The following is a 24,439-nucleotide window of genomic DNA, read 5'->3' as shown; positions in this document are numbered from 1 at the left end:
TCCAGAAGTGATATCATTCCACACTCCTTAACCCCCCAAAATGTCAGTCCTTCCCCCTTCCAGCCTTACCACCCAATTAGAAAATGACAGTGATGCAGGAGATTGCAAAGTCTTCAAAAAGAGCCACCCATGAGGCTCCACTGACTTGAAAAGGGTCTAGTATATTCTAGATTCTTTTTTACTTCCAAAGAAGTCAAATGACCTCCAGTCCATTCTAGAGTTAAGTGGCCATCCTTTCCTGCCTACAGAAGGGTGGGTGGATGTGTTCCATAGACCGTCAGGATGCTCGTCACCAAGTAAGAATCGCCAGGTGTCCAGGAGGCATCTATGCTGCCATCTGGGAGCCAATTGCTGTCAGGCTGAAACCTTGTCTGCTGGGTGTTTACCAAATGCATGATGGTCGCAGCCCATCTGTTTCAGATGGACTTAAATACCCCATACCTAGATTGGCTCCTGGCTGCCACAGTAAGGGAGTACCTTCTGTTGGTCAGACACCATTTGCTTTGCTTGAGCCAGTTCTTGGGTATATCAATTAAACATGGAAAAAACTCTTCTATTGCAAACCTTTGCTTTCATAGTAAGCCATTTGGACACAAGATCAAGGATTTTCAGATTACCAGAAGAAAGACTTTAATCATTTAAGAGCTATAATTCCAACCCCCCTGACCACATCTTCTCCACTGGCCTCTGTCATTCTGAAAGACCTCAGTGTTATGGCAGGTTCTGTACTAGCATCTCATGCAAGAGTTCATATGAGGGTTCTGCAGTGGACTCTTGCGCAGTAGTCTGTTAATGGCCTTTCTGAACACCCCTGTCTCTCCTCTATTTGCAGAAAGTAGTTATTGTGGTGGTTAGTCCTCCACAGTCTCAGTGGGGATACCCTTTACCCTTCCCCTTCCCAAGGCCACAGTGATCCAAGGTTGCTTCCACTTTGAGTTGGGGAGGCATATTGAGGGAAGAACTGTCCATTGCATGTGGACTGATGAAGAGGCCAATTCTGATGTAAATATCCTGACGATAAGGGCAGTCTTTTACTATTGCAGACCTTCACCTTAGGGTGTGATTTCTATCCACTCAGACAACACATCAGTAGTCCGGTACATCAGCAGGTGGGGGGAGCCAGATGTTACCCCTTATGCTGTAAGGCCATGAGGGTGTGGTAGTTATCAATGTATTTACAGCAATCTTTAGTAGCAAACACATAATAGGATGTCCAGCTGCCTAGCAAATGGGCTCACCAGATTGATTCTGATGCTACTCAAGTAGTCCTTCAACCCATCAGTAGCATGAGTGGTATTTCAGTGCTAGGGCCAAACTTGCTGTAGTCTGTTTGCATACACTACCAGCACCAAATGTCATCATCTTTCCACAGAGACAATCACCTAGGGGTGTGCTAGTCTATCAGTGGCCACTTGGAGTTGTCTAGTCCTTTCCACCAATAAATTTCAGAAAGCGGTTCTGTGCAGTCCTTCTAGCCTAGGCAGACTTGGGTTTCCCTTGCTTATAACCTCATCTCAAAAGACAGCTCTGCCTTCTAGATCCCCAGACAGATCTCCTTTCCCATCTGTCTGGTGAGCCTCACCTGGACATCCATTCCTTCAAATTAATAACATGGTTTCTGCAGCTCAGAGGTGGCTAGAGAGCCAGCAAGTACCAAAAGAATAGTCCAAATTCTCACAGTAGTGGAGAGAATCTCTGCACAAAGTCTAAAAAAAATGGAAAAAGGTTTTACTATGGGGTTCTCACAGGGCCTTCTCTGCTCCAGTACCATCAGTTTTATACTTTCCTCTCCTTTCTGATTCCAGATGCAGTTATTCCACCACTGAGGTTCAGCTGGCATTCATTTCTTACTTGAATTCCAAGGGTTTCATTCTTCTGTCTTGACAACCCAAAAGGTCTGTAAAGCATTTCTGTAGCGTACCTTTCCTCTATGACCTATTTAAAGAGCCCATCTCTCATAGGACCTTTTTTAACACCTTTATTGAATTATCACTTGTGACTTAGACAAAAAGTTTTAAATTTTTTATAAAAGTAATCAAACTGTATTAACATTCATGTTTACAAACATACTTCACTTATATTGCTATATATCATATAACCTAAGCAACATTACATAAATTAGTCAATGCCTGCCCTTTTTTTAAACTAACATCTTTATTAAACCATCACTTATGACATAGGCAATCATGCATTTATATAATTGAAATGAAAATAAACCACACCAGCACAATCCTAGTCCCAAGCATTTTACATCACAAGTCATACTGGACACACTTAATTTGCAAACATTATACATCACTTATAATCTACGCAATAATTTTCAGTCAAAATTTACATAGCTCATTTAAGTCTTGCCTTCTTTTAAACCACATTCCTGTCCTGTACCTATTGTTCCCCCAATTCCCAATTTTTTCTATGTAGTTTGCTCCTACCCTTTTCCAAAGATCTCAATTCCAGTTGTTTTATCTGTTACTATATTCATTACTTCAAGTATAGTTGGTTTAGATTTTGATTTCCATTTTGTAGTAATTGTTTTTTTGGCAGCCGCCATAATTAAACTCAGCAAGGCCTTACCATGTGTAGGCAGTCCCAATTCTATATCTTAGCAAAGAAAAATCTCCCTCATCACGCCAATCAGCCCACTCGGCATCTCTGGCAGTGCATCCTGCTGGGAATCCTTAAAGTCCGCCAACTCACTATACTCCCAGAAAATGTTCCCAGTTACCTCTTTATTCCATGTCACACCTACAACACTTGCTGTCTACCTTAGGAAAAATTTTCTAGAGTCTACTTGGGGTATGAAATATCTGCAAACATTTCCAAGCAAAAATACTAAATCTTCTAGATTTTGTTGCATATTTGAAAGATGTACATATATCCTCCCATTGTCTTTGTGAATTGCTTATCCAGTCTCTATTCCCAATCCTTTCTAACCTCCTCTGATTCTTACAGTTACCATGCAATATTTTATATATGCTTTATGAATTTTTTTCTTTTTAATGGTAGCTTCTGTTCTTGATTCTACTAAAAATTCTACCAGTGCTGCTCTTTCATTTAGGAATCCCCTATTTCTTTGAGTATACTCTGATATCATTCCTTGAAAAGGTAAGGCAGTCTCAAACCTGCAGACCAAATGAATTCTTGGCATCTTCCCATTGTATCATCTTTCCTCCTCTAGTTATTTGCTTCCAATACCGTGGTTTCTTTGCCGGTTTTCTCCAATAAATTCCAGCCTCCTCTTTCCTGTTGTCTATATCCCAAATTGCAGTCATCCCTATCTGTAGAATCTCCTTTCTCCATTCATATGTGGCTTAGTTCTGGGGATACTTTCTGCTACTTTATAGATATAATATATCCTGTATGATTATTGTTCTCTTTAAAGGCCTGCATCCAAAATCCCAGTCTCTCCTTGTTTCTTCAACTTCCCCCTGTTTCATCATCATCCCCTTCCACTTTGAATTATAGTTTTCTGCTTCTGCTATGTGTAGGAGCCTTAACACTGTGTAGCTTTGAAATACGCCTTCAAATTGGGTTATCCAAATCCTCCCTATTCTACTGGAAGAATCATCTTATCCTACTTGACTCTTGCCATCTTCCCTCCCAGATAAAGTCCTTTAGCTCTTTATTAATTGCTATCTACAACTTCTCATCTGGTTGATAAAAAATATGCCTGAACTGTGTACAAGGCTAATGGGACTAAAAACATTTTAACTGCTTGTATGTTACTGTCCATATAACAAATTTTCCATTTTCTCAATTTTTGTATTAGTCTCTTCCCACATATCCTTAGCTACCACACCAGAATAATTTTTAATCCATACTCCTAAATGCTTCATTTTGTCATGTCCCTATAAGTATGGTTATTGCTGAACCACTTCATATGTGGGTACATTATTTACCGCTATTGCCTTTGTTTTAGCTTCATTAATTTTGTATCGCAAAAAGATTTGAAACTGTCAATGTTCCACAACACTGTAATGTCTTTCTGGTTTTGTCAGGTGTAAAATATCTACAAATAGAGCCAGCTTTTCTCGACTACCATGCCAATTATATCCTTGAATTTCTGAGTCCCTTGTTTTCTTTGCTAATGGTTCTGAATATAATGCAAATAACAAAGGGGAAAGAGGACACCCATGTCTGGTCCCTCTGCTCAAGAAGAAATTATTCAACAAGATCCCACCCACTTTAATTTTCACGTCTGATCCCTCATAGCCTCCCAATCAACCTTATATTTTTTTCAGGAAATGCAAATGCTTCCATTGCCCTGCTCATAAAGTCCCAGATTACTCTGTCGAATGCTTTCTGTGCAGCAAGACCCACCAACAACAATAGTATTTTCTTGCATTCTGCTTCCCTCTGGATTATCAGTGTTATATAATGTTGCCAGATGTTTGCCTCTCCTCCACAAAACCACACTGAAACGTAATCAATTTTGGCATTGCATTTACCATTCTTTTAGCCATTACAGATATGAACACTTTATAATCATGGTTTAGTATTGAAATAGGCCTGTATCCCTCTTTAGGTATTACAGCTACCAATACTTTCTTCCAGGATGTTGGTACTTCTCCTGTTAAAATACTATAAAACAAAACTTTCCAGATCTTTATCGGTTTTTCCTCCTAGCTTCCAAAGGAAAACCATCTGTTCCTGGAGATTTCCCTGTAGATTGGTTATACATCACAATTTTTATCTCTTCTCCTCCAGTCCTTACCGTTGGTAATCGAGCCTCATTGACCTCTAAAATTGGCATATTTAATTTTTCCATAGACATTTCCATTTGTATTTTTTCTTGATTTCCATATTTCTGTGCTTTATACAGACTTGCATAGAATTTTAAAATATTTCTAATACCTCTACAGCATCTCTTGTTACCTTCCTTGTCACAGGCTCCCTAACAGCAACAGCCTTTTCTACTTAATGTTGCCCGAGTCGTTGTACTAAAAGTTTATTGCTCTAGTGTCATCAAAAAAACAGTTTCTTAATAGCACCGCAGTCTTTATAAACTTGTGTATGTTATCGAGGTAATCCTTTATTTTCTGCTTAGCATTCTGCGGTTGATCCTCTTCTATGAGATTCCCCATATTCTGCAGGACTTTAACCTTTGTCAATCCCTCTAAATAATTCTTGTTACTACTTAACCATAGCTTAGTTTTATTTCTACCCTATTTTAAACTCCACCTTAATTTTATCCCACTCCTAGCTATATTTTCATAAGTAATTTCTGTCCTCTCGAATAGCTCCTGAATAATGTCTGCTACGCATTCCTTAAATTCCTCTTTTCAACAAAGGCTCCAATCTCATTTTTATTGCATTACCCTGTGTTTTTATTTTGGTTATCTGCGCGTGATCTGAAATAGTTATTGGGTGCGTATCAAGACCTTCATTTAAATGTACATGTTCCTGTGAAATGTAAGTTCTGTCTAGCCTAGCCCATTTTTTTATGTCTTGGGGAATATGTAAATTCACTTTGAACTCCTATTACTGAATTCACATTTTCCATGCCAAATATTTTCATAAAATTCTCCAAAAATCTTCCCCCCTCTGTTATGCTTTCCCTTCTGTGCCCCCCCAGGCATATCTTCACTTTTGCAAATCAAATTGCATTCCCACCTATAAGTAAGATTCCTTGCTGAAAACTGATTATTTTTCCCAGAGTTTACTTAAGCTCCATTCTAGCAGTTTTAGGTGGAATGAAAATACATGCCAGGTGTAATCATCCTTCTTTGCCGGTAGCCCCTTAGCAATACAAATTGCCATTATTAACTTTTGTCTTCTGTCACTATTGGAGCTTCTCTTGCAATTAATATAAATTATCCTCTTTTCCTTTGTCCCAGATATTCTACTGAATAAGCATCCTGAAAACCTTTATCAGTTTCATATGTTCGTTTCTTTCCAAGTGTGTTTCCTGTAACATAGCTATTAGCATGCGCCATTTTTTAATATAGTTCACTTCCTTTTTTTGTATTTGTCTGTTAGATCCTTGACATTTAAAGACATTACAGAGAGCACCATTGTCTCAGTTATTATTCCCTCCTTTTATGTGTAACAACTTTTTTGTTAAGCATCTAGTTCCAGCTTTTGTGTTGCACTGTTTGGGAAGTTGAACTTTTAAGTAGTTGTTTTTTTGTTACAGCGGCCATGGTGGTGCAGCGGTTAGTGTTGTCGCCTCACAGCAAGAGGTTCTCCGGTTCGATCCTTGGCAGGGGGGTGCCTTCTGTGTGGAGTCCGCATGTCCTCCCTGTGGCCGCGTGGGTTTCCTCCCACATCCCAAAGACATGCTGTAGGTGGATTGGGCACTCTAAATTGACCCTAGGTGTGAGTGCGTGTGTGTGTGCCTTCTGTGGAAGGTTGGGCGCAGGGCTGGCAACTCAACACCGTAAAACTCCACTGCCAATCATGGGCGGATAGGTGATCCGCTGTGGCAACCCCTAACCAGGAAAAGCTGAAAGAAGAATAATATTTGAGCCTATGTCGCAGTTTACAAAACGTTTTGTTTTATTGAAAGGCCTCTTAAAAACCCCTCTAAAACCTGTTAATTTAATACTAATACACAAAACTATGTACATCTTCAAATATGGAAACAAATGTCCCAAACTGACAGCCACACTTAGACTTGAGTTAACCTAAAAGAAAATGTATCCATGCTAAGAAGCATGGTGCAGCCTTTGCTTCTTCTAAGTGCTAACTGGTTTTGTCTTATCTTTACAGCTTCCCCAGCTGGAAAACCCCTGAATGCTTTCAGAGAACATCATTTCTTAGACAGTTTATTTTTTCTCACCAGTCACACTCCACCAGACTGTAACCCATTTCTCCATCAGATATGGAGACATGAGAACCAGACAGCCAATTTCTCATTATCAGAATGTTTCCATGTGTCTCTCATGGGATTTTAGTATCCTTCTAGAGGTGTGAACCTCATCCTGTTTGAGAGCTTTTGCCACTGACTTGAAATTTTTTTCTGTAAGACCTTGTTTCTAGTTGTCACTTCTGCTGGAAGGATTTCAGAGTTACATGATTCATTCTCCCAAACTGCTAATCTTGCCTTTCACAAAGAAAGGATGTCACCCAGAACAAAATCATACCCAAAAGTGCCTGTGTTCTTTTAACTGTACCTCTCCAATCCCTCCCAACCACCCGAACAAAGAGGAGTATTTTCTTCACTCTGGTTTTTAGTGGCTGGAGTACCAGACATACTGTCTACCAGTCGCACTTTGACCATGCCCCTACATTTCTATTCAGGAAAATACATATCCAAACATATATACCTTTCAAATGCATCCATAGCAAAAATAATTTCTCCACTGATGCTTTGTTATACTACAACACTGTGATTGGTCCCCATTAAAAAGCCTGGAACTAGATCTTGCTGTAGAATACTTCAACAGCAAATTCCTTGAAATATTAAATAACCTTGCCCCCTTCAGGAAATTTTTCCAAAAATCCAAACAACTCCCATGGCTATCTAATGAAACTAAACTAATGAAACAAAGGGGATAGAGCCCGTTCACTTTACCATACAATCAAAAACACACAAACTATCTCACTCTTTATCAGCATCTTAGAAACCAAGCTAAGAAAAGAGTCATTAGTGATTGTAAAAAAAAAAAAAAAAAACTATCTTACCTGCCAACAGGAATACCAGCACACCCCACAAAAGTTCTGGCATAATATCAACCACCTCAACTCTCGTAAAACCTCCACTCCTGCTGCCCTTACTAGTAATACCACTGAGCCCTTAGCCTCACAGTTCAGCTCTCACTTCATCTACTCTATCACTGCTGTTGGACAACAAATTTAAACCTACCACTCACTGTCCCCGCCCCAGTCTCTGACGCAACTTTCTCCTTTAAGCCCATTCAAACTTACTACATAAAAAAAAAAACTTCCATGTAAACTAAAACCCTGCTGTCTGGCTGCTGACCAGCTTCCCAATGAGTACCTAAAACTTGCTGATCCTTCCATTGCCTCCCCCATATCCATACTTATAAATCGCTCTATCTCTGAACGGTATGTACCTAACCTATGGAAAATTTCTCATATACCACTACGTAAAGGTGGCTCTTCTAGAGATATTACAAACTACTGACCAATTGCCATCCTCTCTCCCATTGCCAGAATCCTAGAGAAATGTATTCACCAGCAACTCGTGTATCACCTCACTATTAACAACCTACTGTCCAGCTCTCAGCATGGTTTCAGACCTAAACATAGTACAAAACAGCCCTTAAAACCTTTACAGATACCATTTACCACCTCAAAAATGAAGGACGGCTAGTCTGAGCTGTTTTCTTAGACATGTCAAAAGTTTTTGGCACAGTATCCCACCAGCTACTACTCAACAAACTTACCACTTGCAGTCTCATTACCTCATCTCAACATGGTTCCATAGTTATCTATCGAACTGTAAACAGGCTACTAAATGGGCAAACATCCTCTCCACTATTACCAGTCACCAAGGAGGTACCCCAAGGCGCTCCATACTTGGGTTCCTCTTTGTCATATTTACCAATAACCGCAATATTGCCACCCAACACCAACGCTAACACCATCCAGTATACTGATGATTCCTCTCTCCTCTGCTCAGCCCACTCCCTTCAAGAGCTTCAAAATAAAATGCAAACATCTTTCCTGGACATTGAAAATTACCTCGCCAGCCATCAACTCATCTTCAACCCAAATAAGGCCAAGCTGATTATCTTCTGTAACAAATCTAAATTTAGCACACCACCTCTCTCCATACACTCCTCCAGTGGGAGAATAATCAAACCCACCAATCAGACAAAGCTGCTTGGAGTTACCATAGATGGTATTTTAAAATTTGATAAACACGTCTGCCTTAAAATCAAAAAAGTCCACTCTAAACTTGGAACACTCTACAGGGTTAAACCTCACTTTATACAACAAGATAGACTTGCCACAGCTAGATCTAATTTGCTATCCACCTTACTCTACTGCTCTCAGATCTTTACCAACCTATCCAAAGCTGACCTTAATAAACTCTAATCCTGCTGTAGCAAAATTGCTAAGTTTGGCACCAATGAACCCCATAAAACGCACCACTGCTCCATTCTCCAACTCAGCTGGTTGGAACTTCCCAACCTGTTAGTACTAAAGCAACTTTCACTTGCCCATAAAATCATATACAGCCCCACTGACTGCCCAGCTCTTTCAAACCTGTTGTATCCTAACACTTGCTGCAGGTTCCTTAGGTCATCCAGGAAAATAATGCTAAAAGTGACCCTGTCTCACAACTGTCATAGCAATTCCTTCTACTCCTATAAAATAGCCAAGGACTGGAATAATCTTCCTCAGCACATGTTACATAATCCAAACCTGTCCACATTTAAAACTACCCTGAAGATTATCTAAATGCTAACTAGCTTTGCCCCTGTATTGCTTCTGGCTAGTGTTTTTCTTTCTATTACTACTCTTCTCTTGCATGAGAACTATTACTGCTCATCTATTTTAGTTACTTGCTTATTATCTCTCTTTCTTGTGGATATTTTATATCTTTATCTAACTTTATAACTTGTACCCAATTTAGTTTGCATACTATGTAAAAGTTTGCTGTTCCTTGTAATTCTTGTGTTGTCTTGCAACATGCATTAACTTTAACTATTTGTACTGTTCTGGAGCTTTTCTCCCCGGTTCTCTGGGTTGGACACTACCCAGTTAACAAGTGTAAATAAATGAAGCCATCAGTAAAAATAGCCAACTGTTTTTTGCATGTGCCCTCTAGGCCAGGACAGAAGATTTCTAAATCTACTTTGGCCACATGGCTTATAGATCATTACACAAGTTATGCAATCTAACAGAACTTTACTGACAAAACCAAAGGCTCAGTCTATAAAATCAGTTGCAACTTCCACAGCCTTCAAGATCTCCTCAGTTGATATTTGTGTAGCAAAAAGTGGGACCATGCTGCACACCTTTGCCAAGCATTAAAAATTAGACATAATTTCATGTCCTTTTTTGGAGTTGCCATTCTCAAGGGCATTCTGCCATGATTCCACACAGGAACATGGGTAGCTGGAGAATCTATCCCAACAGTCAAAGTGGACATATGGGATAATATAAGATACACAAGTTATTTGCTTACCTTAATGTTGGATCTTTATTATCCCAGGTCTGTCCATTTTGTGAAGCTGGCTTCCATCCTCTTCTAAATTGTTACATCTCCTTATTCTGGATGAATTTGGTAAAAATGCTCTGAAGCCCATCTGCCATCTTCCTAGTAACCATTTGTTCTCTGTCCAGCAAGTAGACAAACTTTATCTGATGAAGCAGGGGGACAGGTGCATTATGGAAGTAAGGAAGGAGTCTGAGGGCTTGGAAGAGTTCATTTTGCAAAAAAAACAGATTCCGCCTAGTGGCAAATGTCCAACACTTAATATCCAGCATTTTAAGTACATAGCTCCAGTTGTTTAACTGGAGAAAATATCCAATATGATTTCTAGTCATACTGGAACCATAGAAGCAAAAATTAGTTCTTTACTCAAGACAACACCATTATACTGCGCTGGTGGTGCTGCGGTAGCGTTGTCTCACAGTAAGACGTTGTCCTGTTCGATTCTCAGCTAGAGTGTCTTCTGTGTGGAGACATGCGTGAATGGGCGTACTTCGTTGAAGGTTGTGCGTCAGTGCTGGCAACTCAGCACGTAAAAATCTACTGCCAATCATTAGCGGACCGGAGTTCCGCTGTGGCGACCCCCTAACCGGGAAAAGCCGAAAGACACCACAACAACTCAAGACAACACCATTCTGCTGAAGTTCCAATACTCTGTGGGCATGCACTATTTTTGCTTTTACTTTTGGAAGTTACAATGTTTAAGTATTACATGTTGCTAATATTGTTACCATGTATGAATGCAAATGTAGAAATGACACACTTTTTTTGTTCCCCTGTTTAGGCAACTGATCTCATTGATGCTATTCTGGAAGGGTATCCTAAGACCAAAAAGCAATTCTTTGTGAGTATTTTCCTATCTGGGACCTTCATTTTAACTTGCATTTTATGTTTTAATAGCACTTTTATCTCTTAACATCTTTCCATTTTTCAATGGACTCTCCAAACAACTGACCTTTTGCACTCTTCTTCCCTCCCTTTGAAGGGAACAGTGCTGCAGACAGCATTCCCTTGGCAGACCAGAAATGTGGGAGAAACAGCCAAAGTCCAGATAAAACTCCACAGATTTATTACTGAAAGTTAAGTGCTTTCATCCCCAAGTGGGACTTTTTCAGAACTGCCATTATTAAAACACAAACCATTTAAATACATCTCAGACTAATTATGTGACATCCAATAAACCAATCTGTTTGATACAACAGTAAAATTCTTTAAGAGTTTATCGGGACTTTTGCTGCTGCTTCCACATTTCTGGTTTGTTTAATTTTTGTCAGCCTTCCATAACGCCTCACGCCTCCTCTTTTTTTTTCTTCTTCTATGGATCTCATTTGCTGCATTCATGCAAGCATCAAGACACATACCCAGCGTAGTTTTCAATGATTTGTGGTCACTTTATTTTGCAGCATTTCCAAATACATGTGAAAAATGTGGTTCATGCAAGAAAGGAAACATGTAAGCTAATGCTTACTATACCTAAGGATAAGAAAGAGTGAAGGAAGGCTGAGTATTTAATTACTGTTAGCTGTAGAAACTTCCTCTCCTGCTGGTAAAGACTTCCTGTGTGAACATTTCTCCTGTAGAAATTGAGTAGCACTAGTATAGCAATCTTCGCAGGCATTTTAAGCTAGAAGTTATTGTGGTTGAGGACCAGCAGCTTAGAAAAACTTTTTTTTTTGTTCCTCTGAAAATAATTCTTTGTAGGTATTTGGAATCGGAACTGTCTTCAGAGATATCCATCCTTTCCTGCAGGTCCATCTGCAGTTCCTTCCTGCATGTAGACTAGAACATGAGGATGAAAGCTGTGCTCAGGGCACAAATTGAGTAGGGTATCCACTCTTCCCCCTCTTTTTAGGGTGGTAAGGTCCAACTGGTGGTGTAAACTTTAACTCTAGGTGAGTTGGACAATATGACCATTGTTGACACCCCAGCCCCATGCAAAATGAGGGAAAGGGTTGGAGAGATGAGATCACCCATTTCTTCTCCTGTTACTCCTTCCCCAAGCCTTTTCTCATCAGTAGGGATATCCAAGCCAATGGATTTGCCATTGACTTTGGAACGGACTCAGATCCGATCTGATTGTCACTGACATGCTGTTCAGTGCACATGAACGTAGTACTGTTTTTCTGGGTGCTGAGAGTCCATAAGGACCTGAAATTTGACACCAGTGGATCAGTAACAGCCTTTGCTGCAGTTTTGTCAGGACCATTTTCTGTACTGACCCTTCAGCGTTTAAGGAAGTTTTTTTCCCCCCTCTTTAGTTAAATTGGGATAGACTGGCAAAGTATTCTTGTTCAGTGCAGGGCCAGGGAGAAAATCTCCATAGTAATGATGCAGTTCAAAGCGTGTGGTATTAGCAGTGTTGTTGGTGTGTCTTTCAGCTTTTCCCGGTTAGGGGTCGCCACAGCGGAACTCCGGTCCGCTAATGATTGGCAGTAGATTTTTATGTGCCGAGTTGCCAGCCCTGATGCACAACCTTCAACGAAGGTATGCCCATTCACGCATGTCTCCACGCAGAAGACACTCTAGCTGAGAATCGAACCGGACAGCGTCTTACTGTGAGGCGACAACGCTACCGCAGCACCACCCTACTATTGCAGTGTAATATGTAAAAATATGTGAGATTAGATGCAGCACTGACAGAATAATGGCAAAATCTAAATTATTGATGATAACTAATAGAGGTTGAAGCTCATCAGAGTAGAGGCTATATCTGTATGGGCAAAACCACTTGCATAGCCAAGACCCATTTATATCGTTGTTATCCTAGCCTTAAAATTGAGGTATGTTATAGGTAATTTTATTGTGGTGGTTATATTCTGGAGCTTTCCCATAGATGTTGCAGGCTTCCTGTGTTTGGGCCGGTGTTTGATTTTCTAAGGTTACTGCCCTGTGTGCTCCACTGGGGAGATTCGCAATAGGTGTGACTGATTCAGGTGAATATAAGATTTTAAAAGCTACTTTAACTTTGGCATATTGGAGTAGGCTTGGAAGTTCTAATCACTGCAGATTACCAAGAGCTGTGTAGTGATGGGCTCTGTTCTAATTGCTGGATAGGTGAGCAGCTCTGCTTTGATCTGGAGGTGACATTTACTAGGCCAGGTAGTGATAGGTGAGCAGCTCTGCTTTGATCTGGAGGTGGCATTTAGTAGGCCAGGTAGTAGGAGAGACTGATCAATGGCTATTCTACTGAGTCTGGAGGTATGGCTTGATCCATTTTAGATATCTTGGTCAAATTTTTATTTTCTTATATGATGGCTCCTAACACCTTTGCATCAGTTACTTGCTTAATAATGATGGTGTTTGTACAGGATGTTTGCCAGGTATGTGGATTGTGTTTTGAGTTGGTGTGAAAAAGATCCGTTAATTTTCTTTGGGGTAGGTGGGAAGTAAATGATGGAGCAATTTCTCTGCAGACATATAATGGGTGTACTCTATTCTGATTCATGCTGCTTGTACTTGGATAAGAACTCTGTGACCTCAGAAAGAGGAAATACAAAAGGAACCAAGTGAGCTCCCCTTTAAAGTCCCTTACCTCAGAGGGAGGAGAATTCCCCAATATCACCCCATGGCAACCCCAGATTTGTTGAAATTTTACAGTTCGAGGTTGGGGGGGGGGTAGTATGGTATAGCAGCCTGGTCTAACAGAAATATAAGTGGGTTTCTCAGCTGACAACATAACAGTCCTGCAGCAGGCATGTCAAAAATTAGATGTGGTAACTAATATCTTTAGGAGACCAGACGAGCTGCTCTAGCCTCCCAAGGACTGAGAATGTTGGAACTGTAGCTCCCTGGCCAACCCCCTTGCCTTAAAGAAAGAGCCTGTAGAATAAATCCCAGTAGTTTGCTCCCTCCCGCTAACATGCCCCCCCCCCATACAGAGCTTTGAGTGATGAACCACTATGATAAGCATGTATGCCAGATTACTTCTGTTTGCAAACTTTTAATTATGTGATGGATATTACTCATTTTAGAGAGACAAAAAATTACTGCATGGGAACCTATGGTGTTTGCCAGAATCCCAGTTTGCAACCCTAGTTAATGTCAACAATCTCTGTGTTTGACTGATGCATAATGCAGTAGATGGAGCTGCCTGCAGTTAGGTCAGGCATTGTCATTTGTCATACCTTGTTTTGGCACTGTAACATTGCAGATGACTTCGAGGAGTCTCTCACGATCTTTTTGACCCAAGTGAAAGAGGAGCTGGAAAAGAGCAAGCATAAAGGGAAGGCAGTTGCAGTTAACCAGAAAAGTGCACACTATTATTTATTTATTTATTTGCAGTTGGTTTACCCGGATAGTCCATTGGGCCAAAAAGAACCCGTTTTCAATGGAGTCCTGGGGAGAAAAGCTCCAGAAAAATATAGATTACAGTAGGTATTATACATGCTTAAACATTATAAACTTTCTAGTAGACGAGTTTAAGTACAGTGTACAATGATTACAATTAATTTATACAGTGTTAAAACTAAAAAGGATTATACATAAAATCAAATTTCTAAAGTAAAATTCTACTAAAGTTATTTCATAAAGAGAATTCTCCATGCGAGAGGAAAAGTGTAGAGAATTCTTACACATTCTATGGTTATAGTAGGAATGTAAGAGGTATCTATAATGAGGGGGAGAAATCAATGGTGTAAGCAGGACTAGGAGGAAAAGGGGATGTTCAATGTAGTTAAGTAGGGTGGGAGCAAGAGCATTCCCACTGGGAAAGTAGATGTAAATGAAGAGATTTTTTAAACGTGAAATGGTTAGAGATAGTACGGATAGATGGAGGTAGAGAGTTCCAGAGACGTGCTAAGCTATGTGAAAGAAGATGTTTGCCTGGGGGATGGGTTGGTTTATACACTTCTAGTAGATTTTGGTTGTTGGACCTTAAAATTCTATGAGGTATGTGCATTTTGAAGACAGAAGAGAGGGAGGGACAGAGGGAGGGTTTGAAAATTAGTTTATGTGCAAGGGATAGTTGTGTGTAGGTAAGATTATTGGGTAGTTCTAGCCACTTTAGTTGTTGGAGAGAGGAGCAGTGGTGGGAGGAAGACTTTTGGTTGGTAGCAAACTTGGCGATTTTATTGTAGCAGGAGGAAATTTGTGTTTTCAGGGAGATTTGTAGGTTAGTTAGTAGTGGAGCTCCATAGAGAAGGGAGGGAATAAGAAAGGAAGTAGAGAGAGTGATTTTAGTAGCAGTTGTAAGGTAGAGCTTTTGTCGATAGAGCATCCCTAGTTTTTGATGGGTTTTTTATGTTTAGTTGTAGATGAGAGTTTAATTTTAGTTGGTTATCAATTTGGACTCCAAGTAGTTTTGTCTCTGTCACTAGTTCTAGTGGAATGTTATTCTCACTAGTAATAAAGAAGTTGTTTGTATTGAGAGAGTTGAGTTTAGTAGGGGTGAATATCATTAATTTGGTTTTAGAGGTGTTGAGTGCTAGGTGATTTGTTCTCATCCATTTTTCAATGGTTGAAAAGGCATCTTGAGTTAGGTTTATGAGAGTAGAGATAGTTGAGGCAGCGCAGATAATGGTTGAATCATCAGCATATTGGATGATATTGGAGTGAGGGATATCTTTGTGGAAGTCATTTATAAATATATTGAAGAGGGGGGACCTAATATGGATCCTTGGGGGACACCAGTTGGGGTGTTAAGAAATGAGGAGGTTGCCTTTTTCCATTTTACTGCTTGATATCTATTAGTTAAGTAGCTAGAGAACCAGTTCAAAGTAGAGGAAGATAGGTTAAGTTTGGAGAGTTTGGTTAGAAGCAGACTATGTGATATAGTGTCAAAGGCCTTAGAGAGGTCAAGTAGAAGGGTAGAGACAGTAAGGCCAGAGTCCCTGGCTTTGTTTACAGTTTCAAGGAAGGAGAGGAGTGCTGTCATAGTGCTGTGATTTGGTCTGAATCCATGTTGTGTAGAAGAAAGTAGGTTATTATCTGAGTATGAGATATGGTAGTAGTTGTAGTTGGATGCACTTTTCCAGGAGTTTAGAGATGGGAGATAGGATAGCTATGGGGTGGAAGTTTGAAACATTGTTGTTATTGCCACCTTTATGTAAAGGTATGATGAAGGCCTTTTTCCAGATTTGGGGAACTATGTTTTCTTGAATTGATCGGTTGATTAGTATGCTAATGGGGTAGGCAATTGCTTCAGCTGCTGAGCTGAGAAAGTAAGAAGGAATGTCATCAGAAGCATTGGTGCAAGGTTTTAGTTTCTGAAGGAGTTTTTGTATGGTGGATGTGGGTATAGGTTTGAGAGAAAATGGGGGTGAGTGTGCAGAGAGGGAGTTAGGGGTTGAAAAGGAGGGTGAAGGGAGAGTAGGAGAGCAGGTGGATATTTGAGGGGGTGGAGAAGATGGGGAGGAAGTGTGAGTAGGAGATGAGGTGGATGGTAAATAGTAGATATGAGTGTGGCATTGGATATAGTGTTGGTTTGAGTGTAGTAGGGGTAGGATGGAGGTGAGTTTGAGTGTGTGTTGTTGGAGAAGGAGGAGGTTAATTTAGAAATAGATTCAATGAAGAAAGAATTGAATTGAGTAGCTAAGTCTATATCAGTGGCATTAGGGTCAGGGGTTGGGGTGACTGTTTTACTGGGATGAAGTAGAGTGGAGATACTTTTCCAGAATTTTTGAGGATTTGTTTTGTTGTTGTTTTGAAGTAAGAAGTAATTTTGATGGTCAGAGATGATAAGTTTTTTTACTCTGTTTCTAAGAGTTTTATATTCATTATGGATGAGGGGGGTCTTATTTTTTCTGGTATTTTGCCCAGAGTTTGTCTCTTTTCTGCATGGTAGCTAGTGTGTTTTTGGTGAGCCATTGGGCAGTCTTAGTTTTTATTCTTTTTGTTCTTAGAGGAGCATGGACGTCTAGTAGTTTTAGGAATGTGGTGTTGAAGTGAGCGACAGCATTATCTAAAGGTAGTGTTTTTAGACAATTCCAGTTTATTGTTTTTAGAGAGTTAGTAAAGGTTGATGGATTAAAATTTTTATGATTATGTGTTGTAATATAGTTATGGGTATGGTGTTGGATTAAGGGGAGTCGGTGAGTGAAGATAGGTATGTGGTCACCAAGGGGGTCGGGAAGAGTTCCACTGTCTGAGAAATAGTGGGGATGAGAGACCAAGATCCAGTCCAGGATACTGCCAGTGGAGAGATGTTTTGATGGAGGTGATTAGTTGTGAGAATCTATGTAGGTTGATCTTAAGTGGGTTTGTGGGAGACTGAATGGAAATCCAGTTAATATTCATATCACCTAACATTATAGTCTCGTTACTAATGTTGTTGGTAAGCCAGGAAAGGATGTCTTCCAGTGTGGATACATTATCTCCTGGAGGGATGTAGAGTGAAACTATACATATGTGTTTGTGTTTGTTAACTTGAGTAGTGTTATGAGTAGTTCTGCGTTTTTAAATTGGGGAGTGGGTTTGTTGTAGGGGGTAACTGACAGGGAGGTTGAGTAGAGAAGAGCTACACCTCCACCTTTTTTATGGGGCCTGTCTCTTCTGATGATAGAATAGTTTGGTGGGAGTATTTCTGAGTCTTTTATATGGGGCTTTAACCATGTTTCTGAGATGGATAGGATGTCTGGTTTATGATGTTAGCCAAGCGTGGAGGTTTGGGACTTTCACTATACTCTGAGAGTTTAAGGCAGTGAGTATTATAGATTTGTCCTTAATTGTTGAGGAGGGGGGCCTGGGTTAGGATGGATATCACCTGATAATAGATTGCTAATGGGAGATAGGGTTAGGTTGGAGAAGTAGTAAGACAGTTTAGAGAAAAGGTCAGGTTGTATTCTGCTTTTGTAGGATTTAAAAACTGTTATATGTAAAGGGTATTTCTGAGTAGTTATACATTTAAATGGAAAAAGTACAAGGTTATTTAAGGGGCATAGATGGGGACAAATTGGGATGTTTGAGTGAGGTAGTATGGGGATAAAATGGGTTAGTTACATGGTAGGATTGGGAATGGTTGGAAGAAGTAGGCTGTGTAAGGAGGTAGAGGTGGGTTAAGGTAAAGAGTAGAGTTAATGAGATGGGGAAGAATGTGGGTTGTAGAGGCATGTTGGAAAGGAGGTAACTTTGGTTGTTAAGTAGTTGGTGAATTATGTTTGGAGATGGTAAAACAAAATGTAAGGATTTTTGGAGATTGGGTAGAGGAGAAATGTGAGAGTTGTAAAGTGCAGTGGGGGATGTGTTATGGGGCTGGAAGTTGAGGTGGGAAAAAGTTATTTGAGGCTAGGTGGTGTATCTAAGGGAAGTAAGTAAAAATAGTGTTAGTAGTTGGAGTGTGTGTACTGGAGAATTAGAGAATAGATGGACTAAGATCGGTGGTGTCTAATAGAGGTGAATGAGGTAGAGCAGGTGGGAAGGGTAATGGGTGTGTCTACAGTAGTGGAGGGTGATTGGATTATGATCTGAGGGGGTGTGGTTAATGTATGGATAAAGCTAGAGCTGCTGGGGGCGGGTGGGATATGGGGGCAGGGTAGGGGAGCGGAGTGAGCCCATGAGGCGAGCGGTGGGAAGAACTAAAGGAGTCAGAAGAGGATCAGAAACCTATTAGTAAGTGTTAAATAGCAGAAGGTAAGTAGTGGGGACTTAGAATTAGTGGGTTGGAATGGGCTGGAATGTAATAATAGTGAGGGAGAAAAGGAAAGTAGTAATAAATAGTGTTAGAATGTCGCAGAGAGAAAGAAAAGTTGGAGTTTACAGCGAAAGTTGGAGTAAGTGAGTAGCAGTAGGTATTAGTGTGTGGAGGGTGCCATCTAGTGGGCAACTGCAGAATTGCACTTTGGTACACCTGGGCCAACCCAGGTCGGGGTTAGTGGTTCAAGAAGGGCCAGCAGCTCCCATTTGAGCAGTACCCTGGTGAAAAGCAGTGCAGCTTTGGAAGTCTCCAGATCAGAGTTCACTCTAAAGGCAGAGGTGAAATGCATAACAAGGGATTTCACAGCCACCTTGGGGTCATCTGCAAAGTCACTGAAGACTTGCTTGACTACCCCACTCTGGAGCCCCTTAGGATCTAATCTCACTGCACCTTGCTGCATTATCCAGAGATTAGAATATCCCATACATTTTCACCTCCAAGGGCCACCTGTGTGCTTTTTCCAGACATTATACCCTGCCAAAAGTAAGTGGGTAGATTAGAGGTATAAACTTTTCCTGACGCAGCCAGCCAAGAGATCCCATCAGACCACAGAGGGACCATAGTCTGTTCAAGATTCCTTTCAACTCCCAAGAAGACCTCAGTCCTGTCTTAGACTTATGCAGCCAAATTCTGTGCAAAATGGACAAGATGCCAAATGATGATGCAGTTAGTGCTCCCACCTTGGAGAAGACAGACCATACCTGCACATGTATGTCTGCACATAAAAAAAAATACCCAGGGTATCCAGGAAGTTCCTGTGCCTTCAGGGTGGGGCCAGTCATTACCAATTCACAATCCTCCTGTCTGGTCTCATTACAGTCCCCCAGCTAATGTATGCTGACTGTTATAGCTCTTATCAGGCCAAAAGGGCAAGAATTTTCTTTTATCTGGATGATTGGCTCCTAGCAGCCTCAACAGCGGAGTCCATAAAAGTATGGGCTTGCTATTCCAATTTGGATCCTCGTGAATATTTGTGAACACTGCAAAGTCACAGATGAGTCATTTCAAACTTAAATTTTCATTGGCTGCTTTTTGGGAATAAGACTTGTATTGTCAGCCTTTCTGAACTTTGCAACTTCATTTTAGAAATCGCCACCTTTTAACTACTGCTGTAATGATGGCCTTTTACTGCCTCAAGGTTCTGGTTCTCACAGTAATTACTATTTTCTTAGTCTCATTTGCCAAATATGACACGAGTTTTTAATGGGCACTTAAGAGTGCAGTGCTCTCAGAATGTGGACACAATGTCCCAACCAGTTTTAATTTCACAGGTATGCCGTCAGCATCTTATGTAATGGCTTCTTTCGGACAGTCTGTCTCAGTGCAGTCACTTTTCACTAAAACTGTGACTGTCTGGATGGATACTTCTACCTTGGAATGGTGCAAAAAACATTGTTATAGGAAGAGACACTCCTGTCAGCTTACTGGAGAGGAGGGTGGCCATTTTTATGTTGCAGGCTGTACAAACTCTCCTCCATCAGGGAGCAGTTGGCATCCACTGTGATGACATGACAGTAATGTCAACAGAGGTGCCAACTTCTGTCCTCCCTTGAGAGGCCACAATGTTATGGTCTTTTTTTGATTTCTGGTAGCAACATATATTCCTGGCCAAGCTAACTGTCTAGCAGTTGACCTCTGCCAGTGGTTACAAGTAGTGCCATAGTTAGTAGATGGCAGATGTCATTTTTCTCTGCTGGCAAAACCCTAGCTGCTGTGTCTCTGCATTCCCCATTATTGACAAATTCAGTAGCTACTTCTCCACTTTCTCACATGGGATAGACTTCTCAGGATGCTGCAGTCCATTTGTAGCTTCCGGATCACCTTTATGCTTTTTCAGTTTCCCTTTTCATAAAGCCAATTGGCACATTAGAAGACCCATTGGCATAACTCTGTACTGCCACAGAAAAGTTTGGTTTCCCCTGCTGTGATCTCTCCTGCTACTTGCAAGTCAACCCTATCTCATTTTCCACAGAGACAGGGTTTCTTTAAAAACTAATCTTCTTGTATGCATAAAGTGCCATAATCTATTCATAGAAGTTGCTAGGCTATTGGCCCTAGGGCCATTATAAGCCTAACCATGGTATATCCTTGTTCCCTTACTGACCAAGTTGTATGGTCTAAATTTGCAGCACAAATCTATGATCAGCACCGACTGCCCTTACCCAAGAGGGACATGGGTGTCACCCCCATGGTGTAAGTTTATAGTCTCCCATCCAGTTGTCTAAGTTATGCTTAAATACGACCATTGAGGAGCTCTGTTTTACGTGAAATGGGAGTTAGATCCAGAGGAGTGGCAATCTCTGGGAGACGTATCTGTCTCTCCAGCATGCCCTGTTAACGTCGCATGCTGGGTTAATATCCCTAGAGAGAGTGAATCTTGTCCCATTTGACTTGAGGATGTACAGCATTTCCCTTAAGGCAGGGTCCGAGATTGCTGTGTAGGCCAGGCACAAGTTGCCTCTCAGCAGAGTACAGTGACAGGGCCTTTTGTCTGTCCATGTAGGTCATATGTTGAAGGCCCAGAATTTTCTTGATGAGAAACCTGTAAGGTCTCTCCAGCCGCTGCATATGTCTGGTGAGATACATACAGACGAGAGCGTTGTACTCTTAGTGGTCTGATGAGGAATGAGTACAAGGGAGTTGTAACATCCTTGGCTCTAGATGCGATGCCCTTATGAGATGTTCGATGTAGAAGGCCTTACTTTCCACTGTGAACACATGATGATCGAAGTTAAGGTTGCTATCAACAAGTGTTCACCTCTGCAATAGCTCCATCTGCTCTGGAAGTTTACTGAATACATTTGAAACAAAATAGAACAATTTTACCCCTCTCAAACCACCAAGAATAAAATACTCCACTTAACCTGGCTATCTATAAAGAACCCCACTGCGCTATGATAAAGAATAATAGATCACTTAACAGTTTCAGTAAGAAATGAGTTACTGCATAACACCCTTACTTACAGGCTCCTTAACACTGGATACTGTCCACCTTTAAAGACAAGACTCAAACAAGGATTGCAATAATACTCTTAAAATGAAGACAAAGCACAGTTGGCCGGATCACCTTACAAATTAGCTACTACTATAAAGGCCTTCTCTAAAACTGCACCTTCTAGTTGGAATAAACTTCAAGAAGGAATAAAACAAGTCAATAAACTTACTATTTTTAAACTGTAACTAATCTAGCTGATAAAACAACATGCATGTTAATGCTTCAAAAATGTGGCCTAAAAAGCACCTATAAGACTAGGAACAATTATGTATTCCATCTACTGGCTTAATATCAAATTTGCTGTTATTGTATTCAGTGAAATATTTCTTTGGAATTAAACTACAAGATAATTTGCTCTGTCATTAATGAATTGTATCTACTTGAAAATTCAAAATTATCTGTGCCTAAATGTAAATTCAGTACAATTCTGTATCTACAGTTATGTTACTGACAATGCCAATATCATTTTTTTTGTAAATCTTTCTACATTCTCTTCTACATTTAGTTATAATGTTTGGCCTGACCCCAAAAGGGCTCTTGAACCACTTTGCGTAACAGGTTAACAAATGTTAAATAATTAAAAAATGTTTAAAAGGAACCTGGATCTCCTTTACACTTACCCAAACACATGAAAGTCTAGGATCATCCGAGTACTAAAGCTGGATGGATCTAGTAAAAAAAACATTAGTAGAATCACAGAAAAAAGCAGAAGTTTTGCATTCGATTTATTTGCTCAGCAAATGCTCATTACTTCCACAACAAACTCAAAAACTGCAACAAAGTGGATGCAAATAAATACCAGTTTACTCTATAAGCCTTGTGTAGTCTGAAATAAGAATATTAGAAAGTTTTCCGAATGCCTATGTCCAACAACATTGACTCCCAATTTGTCTACCCCTAAAAATAAACAAACCAACAAGTAAATGCATTAAAATCCAGAAACCAACATGGGTATGATATCATTGCCTTATCAGTCCTACTACTCTCTTTAACACCATTGGAGGGAACATCTTCACCAGTAGAACCTTTTTTACAATACCCAACACACTTCTATAGCGGTGTACAGAATACCCCCCTTCCCGAGCATGAACCCACTCATTTTTGTATTAAACGATCAGCAACCAGGAACTCCACTGCATTACAACATTTTTAATAACTTTCTACTACATTCTCCTCCATATGGATAACATCAGCCTCCTATCACCAATGCACTAACTATTGCCAGGATCCAACCAGAACAGTTAATGCTTTGTCTGAGACATTTAGCAATCTCAGTACAAGGGCTCCCTTTCCACATCAAGAAACTTGTAAATCCTTCTGGGCTTGTTCCAGATGCATAAATCCTAAAACTTCAAATATTACTACAAAATTGCATTCTCATTTGAATATTGGTCATGCTTAAAATGTGTAGCCTCTCTCAATTCTGTTCTCAGCTCACAAAAACTGCAACATTTTCTAGCCATTAACCTTCCTCCTCCTCACTCCTGCATTTCCCACAGGTGATATGTAATCGGCCACAATATGTAACATACCATGAGGTGTAGCCCCAAATATAAAGCAACATCATTTCAGGACGGTGACATCACCACATTCACAGTACTCCGTACAGATGTCTTGTACACAACAATTAAAAGAACATCACTTGATATATAGCTACACAGACTGTGACATGCAGCAAGTTTCTGTTTTAACTGCTGACTTCTCTCAGAATACAGGTATGCGGTTTACCACATTTTAAACAAAAGCACCTTCACAGTCCAGACTGAGGAAAGCCAGTCGCAGCCAATACCCCCTAAAGTCTAGATTCCCTACACACAATTGTTTGTTTAATTCTTCTCCCACCTTCTAACATACCAAACCACCTGCGTTGATAACATGGTCATTTCCTCCAAACACCCCAACTTACTCACCATGGGTTCATAATTAAGGCCTAGGGTAGCTGCCCTTTTGGGTCATTTTAAGCCTAGCCAGTTTCCGTTTTTGTGCTTCAAAGAACTTATTCCATTTGGTTATAAATTGGTCTTACCCATCCCATGGTTAATGATGCTATACTACCCACTATCTGAACAACTGCATACCATAGACAATTTGACGGGGCCCATGCCGTGGGCTAAAGCATTTAGGAGCTACCTGTGTCCATTAGTGGTACAGGGGTGTCCTGGGTTATGTTTCCCATCAATAGATGTAAGTTGCACTTGAATATGGACAGGGATGAACATTGTTTTTTTGTGTAGCAGCAGCAGCAGTACCCACTGCAGAATATACCTGCCCCTCAAAAATGTTCTGTTGTTGCAGAAAAGTTTTAGATCCATACACTAAGTATTTCTGATGCCATTTGTCTTGTTGATGTGCAGTAAATCCAGCAGTTATCAGAAGATGCCTTGTATTGCAGACACAGGTGACCTCTCTTAGCAGTCTAGAGGATGCAGCGTACAGTGATAGGGCTTTGAGTCGATCCATGTAGGACGTTGTTTAGGCCTTGTATCCTTTTAGTAAGGTATCTCTGTGGGCTTTCCAATTGTTACATGTGGCCAGACAGATACATGCCAAAGGGGGGCATTACATTCAATGACTGGCCTAGTGAGACCTGAGGAAAGGGGGACAATGACATCCCTAGATCTAGACACAATTCCTTTGATTGTAAGCTGTGCTATATAATATAATAAGACTTTCTTACAACAATAGA

The 24,439-nt window shown here is 40.5% G+C and overlaps 1 long non-coding RNA gene across 1 annotated transcript in view; it reads left to right on the top strand.

Annotated features, from left to right (window-relative positions):
* Window positions 1–24,439, top strand: part of LOC122787795 — a 220,528-nt gene that overhangs the window by 82,423 nt on the left and 113,666 nt on the right. The window contains exon 2 of the long non-coding RNA XR_006362599.1: window positions 10,914–10,973. This is a non-coding gene — a long non-coding RNA (uncharacterized LOC122787795). The remainder of the gene's footprint in view (window positions 1–10,913; window positions 10,974–24,439) is intronic.

The sequence above is a fragment of the Protopterus annectens genome, chromosome 13.part0 (assembly GCF_019279795.1).
Source record: "Protopterus annectens isolate FY-2018-M chromosome 13.part0, PAN1.0, whole genome shotgun sequence".
NCBI lineage: Eukaryota > Metazoa > Chordata > Ceratodontiformes > Protopteridae > Protopterus > Protopterus annectens.
The sequence above is the reverse complement of the archived record's forward strand: the minus strand, read 5'-3'. Positions and strand labels throughout refer to the sequence as shown.